The 7500-nt window shown below is 38.9% G+C and overlaps 1 protein-coding gene and 1 long non-coding RNA gene across 17 annotated transcripts in view; one reads left to right on the top strand and one right to left on the bottom strand.

The window, feature by feature from the left end:
* LOC142971658 (uncharacterized) overlaps positions 1-2781 on the bottom strand; it is a 15644-nt gene extending 12863 nt beyond the window's left edge. The window contains exons 1-2 of one of the 3 annotated variants that reach the window (XR_012959400.1): positions 682-2754; positions 110-611 (exon numbers count right to left, since the gene is read on the bottom strand). This is a non-coding gene — a long non-coding RNA (uncharacterized LOC142971658). Of the gene's footprint in view, positions 1-109 lie in introns of all 3 variants that reach the window. The other 2 variants (XR_012959398.1, XR_012959399.1) reach the window with 2 other exon arrangements.
* The window catches only part of zeb2a (zinc finger E-box binding homeobox 2a), a 65714-nt gene that overhangs the window by 17712 nt on the left and 40502 nt on the right, over positions 1-7500 (top strand). For 2 of the 14 annotated variants that reach the window (XR_012959397.1, XR_012959396.1), the window contains exon 4: positions 2360-2785. The exons of the other annotated variants lie outside the window; for them this stretch is intronic. The gene's annotated coding sequence lies outside the window, so the exon portion shown is untranslated. Of the gene's footprint in view, positions 1-2359; positions 2786-7500 lie in introns of those variants that run through there. 14 annotated transcript variants of the gene reach the window in all.

The raw sequence follows: 7500 nt of genomic DNA, 5'->3' as shown, positions 1-7500 counted from the left end.
TTCTCTTAAGGCAACCTACATTTTTACTTTGGGGGGGGGGGGGGGGGGGGGGGGTAGGGGGGGTAGCCCCGTAGCTTCCACAGAGGCTGATGATTAATTGAACACTTACACAGAAAGATGAGGTTTGATCGGCTTCAAAACGCATGTAGAACAAGATCCAGAGTTCAAAAGACACTTTTTACTGTTTCTACCTTCAGCTGGATCCTTATTTATATATGACACACACACTTTACACACACAGACATACACACACCTATACACATACACAGATACACACACACACACACATAAACACACACACACACACTTTAAACACACACTCACACTTCTCGGTCTACATACTGATTATGTTTTGCAACAAAAACACAAGAAAAGAGATGTTCACACTTCTCACCTTCTTCATTAAAACGCACCCTCTCACCCCCCCCCCCCCGACACACACACACACACACACACACACACACACACACACACACACACACACACACAGGTCTTATCAGAGAGTAGCAGAAGTGTTTTTCTTCACATAGTCTCTGTAATCAGAGGGGCGGAGCTTAAACCGACATTCTGCTGCTGATAGGATGAAAGTTAAAGTCTGTAGACAGCTCCACCTTCACACTCTTCCTATTCATATAGACAGCTCCACCTTCACACTCTTCCTCTTCATGTAGACAGCTCCACCTTCACACTCTTCCTCTTCATGTAGACAGCTCCACCTTCACACTCTTCCTCTTCATGTAGACAGCTCCACCTTCATACTCTTCCTCATCATTCTGTTCACCTCAGACAGGAAACTGGTTGTATTCTTTTATTTAGAACCTCTTCCGTCAGAAGTAGTACAGGGTTAGTTATACTAGTACTGGAAATACTACAGTGTAGTAGTCATATTAATAAATGTAATGTGAACACCCTGAATGTGCTGAAATGTGAATAGTTTTGTTTGGACCTGTGAGGTTATCTGATGAGGTGGCGTGAGTGTGTGTGTGTGTGTGTGTGTGTGTAGGTGTAGGTGTGTGTGTGTGTTATCAGTGTAGAAGGTGTGTGTGTGTGTGTGTGTGTTATCAGTGTAGAAGGTGTGTGTGTGTGTGTGTGTTATCAGTGTAGAAGGTGGAGGAACGACAAGCAGTAGTTCCTCTTTGAACGAGTCAAGTCACTGAAAACTTTAATCAGGTTTTAACACCTTGAGTTAGTAAGTCGGTTAAAAACAAAGCGTTAACCCTACACACACACCCACACACACAGACCTACACGCACACACACACACTCACACACACACACACACACAGACCTACACACACTCACACACCTTCTACATTGATAACAAACACACACAGACACACCTTCAATGCATAAAGTCATAATCAACGTAATAAACACAATGACAGGAACAACTCACAAGAACCAGTCACATGTATTTATATGACAACAAAGCAACAAATCAATCCAGCAACACTGCAGCGCTAAAACACGTATTCATCCGCACACTGAAGAGCACGAGCCATTCAAATATTATTCACATCAGAGGGAACAATATTCACCATATCATAAAAACGACACCATAGACACATGAACACAGTAGTAACGCTACTGCAGATGTACAAACAAAGTAGTTCACTTACCAGAGCTGCTGTTCACTATTTAAAGACAAAGTCCATCCTCCTTTCTTTGTTAACAAAGAGTTTAATCTCATGGTTGTTCAGTACATCCGTGTGTTTTAGTTCCAGTAAGAAGTCCTTCTCCATTCATGGACGCCAGTGAAGACAGTCGAGCCTCCCCAGTTGTATCTCTTGAATACGTTTTAATGCGTTTGAGGATGAAAATGTTCGCTCACAGAGGCAGCAGATATTGGGATTGTCACCACCCAACATGTCAGGCTAGCCCACTGACCAATCACGTACTTGTAGTCCAGCTAGCAGGCTCTGACACGTCAAAGAATACGCCCAACATGTCAAACTAAAGATCTGATTGGTTGAACACTATGACAATCAACAACATCGTCCCCATTCACTTAAACTGCACATGGATGCACTTGTGAGTCTGCAGGCCTCTCTTCTTACCTAGAGACACAGAGGTGAGATCTGATTGGATAAAAGCTCTACTTAAAACAAGCTGCACTGGAAGCAGAGCAACTGAGGAAGACAGTAGCTGTGCAATGAGAACATAAGATAATGGGAAAATATTATAATACATGTAGTGTATTTAAGAAAAATTATTAAATGATAAAATAGCTATAATTTTGTGATTCTGTTTAGGCCAGCAGAGAAGGCCTTGCAGGCCCTGACGGCCCACCACTGATAAACGTTTTTTATACTAGCTAGTCTACAGGGCAGTGAAAGTAACAGCTCCTTCCTATCTCCAGGCCACGGTCAAGCCCTACACCCCCGCCCGACCACTTCGCTCTGCTGCCTCGGGGTGATCGGTTGCCCCGTCGCTCAGAGATCCCTGCAGCCGATCGACCCGGTCACGGCTGTTTCCTGTCCTGGCCCCACAGTGGTGGAATGAACTCCCCACTGACGTCACGACAGCAGAGTCGCTGCCCATCTTTCATCAAGAAGTACTACCCCGAGCCTTCCACTTAGCACTTATTGTATTCATACTAGTTTGTTTCTGTACTTCTGCTCTGGTTTATGCTCTTAGATGCTTGTTTAAAAGGAGATGCACTTAAGACTTCTGGTGACTATATCATAATATATTATTTTGGGTTTTTGTCTTTCTGTTGCTCTTCAGCTGTTTTTGGAGCTCAGAAACTTGTGTTTCAGTCGGAGAATAAAATATCCTGAAGTTCTCTCTGTGGTTGTGTTTTTTTTAAACCTCCTCCCTCCTCCCTTTGAGGGGTGAATTACAGAGCGACTCTCTTTTTGTTTTCTGGTCGACCACATGGAGGAACAAGCTGGGATGTGGTGACTGTAATTACACATCAGTCTGCCAACAGGTCGCCATGGAAACTCCCCCCCCCCCCCCATGTCTTTGAGGGATTTCTCTCCATTCTTAGAACCTCGTCTACATTCCAAAGAAATGATCTGTTTCTGCTGCCAGGACTTCATCTGAAGGTCCAGCACTGTCACAGAAAACAGGATTATATATACACACACATATATGTATATATATATATATTAGTGCTGGGAAACGATTAAAATATTTAATCGCGATTAATCGCATGGATTTTTTGCGATTAATCGCGATTAATCTCATTGTTATGGCAAAATTCAATAATGAATTCAAAAGTAGTGTATTGCGCACTTTTATTTTAAAAGTACTGCTATATGAACAAAAGGGCAATAACATTTGGTTCAGGAGATGCAGGTAGCATGTTTTATACTTAATGTGAATATAATTCATACTTTGTTGGCATCTTATTCTGAAAACCGGATGTTCGTCTGAAGAAACCGGATGTTGTCTCACGTTAATCTTTCCGCTAACTTTCAAAGTCCTTCGCTCGCTCCCGATCTGTGCCGTTTAAATGCGTTTACCATGAATGTCAGCATATAGGTGCACTAACATGTAAGTGTCTGCTGAGTTGACCACGGAGATCTGAGTGTCTGCTGACTTTACCGCAGCGATGTCCAGTAGTCTCCAGGGAGAGCAACAGCTGGTGCAGCTTCTCTCTTTATTTTTTTTTTTGTTGTTTGTTTTTTAATTATTATTATTATTATTTACTTTTTTCCCATCTCAAAAGGCTCAAGGACACACACACACACACACACACACACACACACACATATACACAACTGACTATAGGATGTTTGCTGGCTTTTAGTCCACTGTTCTTGCTATCCTCTTATTGTTATGTAAATGTATTGTCTCTTGTCTTTCAAAAAAAAAAAAAAAAAATTATAATAAAATTAAAAAATGCGTTAACGCGCTATAAAATAATTGTCGCCGTTAATGAATGAATGCGTTAACGCGAAATTAACTCGTTAACTTGCCCAGCACTAATATAAATATATATACACAAAGACTGGAAGCAGACAGAAACATTAGCCTAGCTTAGCGCAAAGAAGAGAAGCAGAGGGAAACTCCTTTCTGGTAGAAATATTACCTCAAATTAAGAAGTTTTATTTCCTTGTGTTTTTATAAATATTTCATGCTGAACGTCATCACTAAACTGTCATGTAGATCTTCTGAGGATCAATGATCAATAATCATGATCATGCACAAGAGCGTTTACTACTAATATGGATTAGTTGTAATCAGTATATTTAGGTTGTAGTAGTAAGTATTTTGAGCTCCTGCTGGACTGTCAAGTTCTTCTCTGTTTGTTTGTTTCATCGTCACAACGTTCCCACAGATTCATGAAGAAGTAACTGGGATCTACTGGTCTGTACTAGCTTCAATAGGTGGCCATACATATATTGACACCCTGTGGGATAACCGTCCACATACTCTTCTACGTCTGTTACCTGTGTTTGATGAATCACTTCCAGCTCTTAGCCGCTAGGCAGCGACCTCATTATTCAGAGCAGAGCCTTCTTATCTCCTCCGCCAATGGTTCAGGTGATCTGCTCTCAGGGGAGAGATAGAGAGAGGGAGAGAGAGAGAGAGGGAGAGAGAGACAGAGGGAGGGAGAGAGGGAGAGAGGGAGAGAGAGACGGAGAGAGAGAGGGAGAGAGAGAGAGAGCTTGTTTCATCTCTCATTACCTTTCAGTGAGCGGCAGGATGTGGACGCACCTGGACGAGGACGATCTGTTGGATCTGATGGATTCTTCTTATGATTCTTCTTATTGGATCTATATGATTATTGGATCTATATGATTGTTCTTATTGGATCGATATGATTATTGGATCTATATGATTGTTCTTATTGGATCTATGTGATTATTGTTATTGGATCTATGTGATTATTGGATCTATATGATTGTTCTTATTGGATCGATATGATTATTGGATCTATATGATTGTTCTTATTGGATCTATGTGATTATTGTTATTGGATCTATATGATTGTTCTTATTGGATCGATATGATTATTGTTATTGGATCTATATGATTGTTCTTATTGGATCTATATGATTGTTCTTATTGGATCTATGTGATTATTGGATCTATATGATTGTTCTTATTGGATCTATGTGATTATTGGATCTATATGATTCTTCTTATTGGATCTATATGATTATTGGATCTATATGATTCTTCTTATTGGATCTATATGATTATTGGATCTATATGATTATTCTTATTGGATCTATATGATTATTGGATCTATATGATTCTTCTTATTGGATCTATATGATTATTGGATCTATATGATTATTGGATCTATATGATTCTTCTTATTGGATCTATATGATTATTGGATCTATATGATTCTTCTTATTGGATCTATATGATTATTGGATCTATATGATTATTGGATCTATATGATTCTTCTTATTGGATCTATGTGATTATTGGATCTATATGATTCTTCTTATTGGATCTATATGATTATTGGATCTATATGATTCTTCTTATTGGATCTATATGATTATTGGATCTATATGATTCTTCTTATTGGATCTATATGATTATTGGATCTATATGATTCTTCTTATTGGATCTATATGATTATTGGATCTATATGATTATTGGATCTATATGATTCTTCTTATTGGATCTATATGATTATTGGATCTATATGATTCTTCTTATTGGATCTATATGATTATTGGATCTATATGATTCTTCTTATTGGATCTATATGATTATTGGATCTATATGATTATTGGATCTATATGATTCTTCTTATTGGATCTATATGATTATTGGATCTATATGATTGTTGTTATTGGATCTATATGATTATTGGATCTATATGATTCTTCTTATTGGATCTATATGATTATTGGATCGATATGATTGTTGTTATTGGATCTATGTGATTATTGGATCTATATGATTCTTCTTATTAGATCTATACGATTATTGGATCTATATGATTGTTGTTATTGGATCTATATGATTATTGGATCTATATGATTCTTCTTATTGGATCTATATGATTATTGGATCTATATGATTGTTGTTATTGGATCTATATGATTATTGATCTATATGATTATTGATCTATAAAGTGGACTCCTGGACGTTTATTGATGGACCAGAGGAAACCTCTCAGGTACGTTCAGCTCTGATTAGGTTCACTTTATCATCCAGAGTCCTTATGATAAATCTGTGAATCATGTTTAGCTTAGCACAAAGACTGGAATCAGATGGAAACGGTTAGCCTAGCTTAGCACAAAGACTGGAAGCAGTCTTATTTATACATATATGTATACATATATACCTATTTAATTGAGATATTTACATATTAATGAACAGTTAAAGAGGTTGAGTTGAAATTGAGGATTCAAATATTAAAGCTTGTTGGATTGTTTAGTTTTCAAGCAGCTGAAAGTGAAACTGAAGAAAAGGTTGTGTATTTCTGTTTTTTGGGATTCATTTTTATAATTTCTTTCTGTTCATATTGAGAGTTTTTTGTGTTCACGCCCTTTGATGTGATGTTAAAGTCGTAGCGTCTATTGTCTGCAGCTTCTGATCCATCACATGAGTCAGAGTTCACTTCTTTATTTACCTTATATAACTTATACACCTTATGCCGGGTTCACACCAATCGCGTCATTCGCACCGCCGGTCTCGCCGGGGACCATTTGTGTTCATTCGCGTGAATCGCGCTGGACGCGCCGGAGAGGGGGTGTGGCTTATCGCCCTGAAAGCCGTTCAACTGTCCGCCATCAACCATGGAAAAATAACCTCTATTTCTGCTTAGTACGTGTTGTGGAAGTCACAGATATCCCGGGAAACTAAACGGCGTCATGTCTGGTTCATAACATTGTCCAGAGGAGCTCCATGGATTTTATCGAGCTGTGTTCACTGTGTCTAGTGAGCCACATGTCGCTGTTTACTACAGCTGTATGAACACAAAATAAACTGATTTGGCTGTGATTTAACAGCAATAAACCGACAAAAAGGGACTCCGAAATAACTACGTAATGATGCCGATTTGTCTGAATTCATGTTTTGTTAGCTTTGTTAGTTCTCTCCGCAAGACGACAAGCAAATAACTTTTAAAATACTTGTCTTCTCAATGGAGCTCTGATGGGTCGGTGAGCTCTGGGTGAACACAGACGGCTACAGTATTTATTTCCTGATTCAACAATAGCAGGACGTCAGTGATGACAGGAAAAACATCTAAACGCTGATAGGCTATCGCGTCGCAGCGTCACGCCATTTTTTCGCCGAAGTTGAAAAATTTCAACTCACGTGTTTGAGTTTGAATTCGCGCGACTTCGCCCGAATCCGCGCCAAGCGCACATTCGCGTCACTCCAGTCTCATCGCAACTGTGCATAGACTTTGTTGTAATCTACTCGCGCAAATAATTTGCGCCGCGTTTGGTGTGAACGCAGCATTATACAATTTATATACCTTATTTACATTATATACCTTATATAACTTATATAACCTATGTACCTTATTTACCTTATATACCTGATGTATATACCTTATATATCTTATATATA

Source organism: Anarhichas minor, unplaced genomic scaffold (genome assembly GCF_050575085.1).
Source record: "Anarhichas minor isolate MPS153535 unplaced genomic scaffold, ASM5057508v1 ptg000048l, whole genome shotgun sequence".
Classification (NCBI taxonomy): Eukaryota; Metazoa; Chordata; class Actinopteri; order Perciformes; family Anarhichadidae; genus Anarhichas; species Anarhichas minor.
The sequence above is the reverse complement of the archived record's forward strand: the minus strand, read 5'-3'. Positions and strand labels throughout refer to the sequence as shown.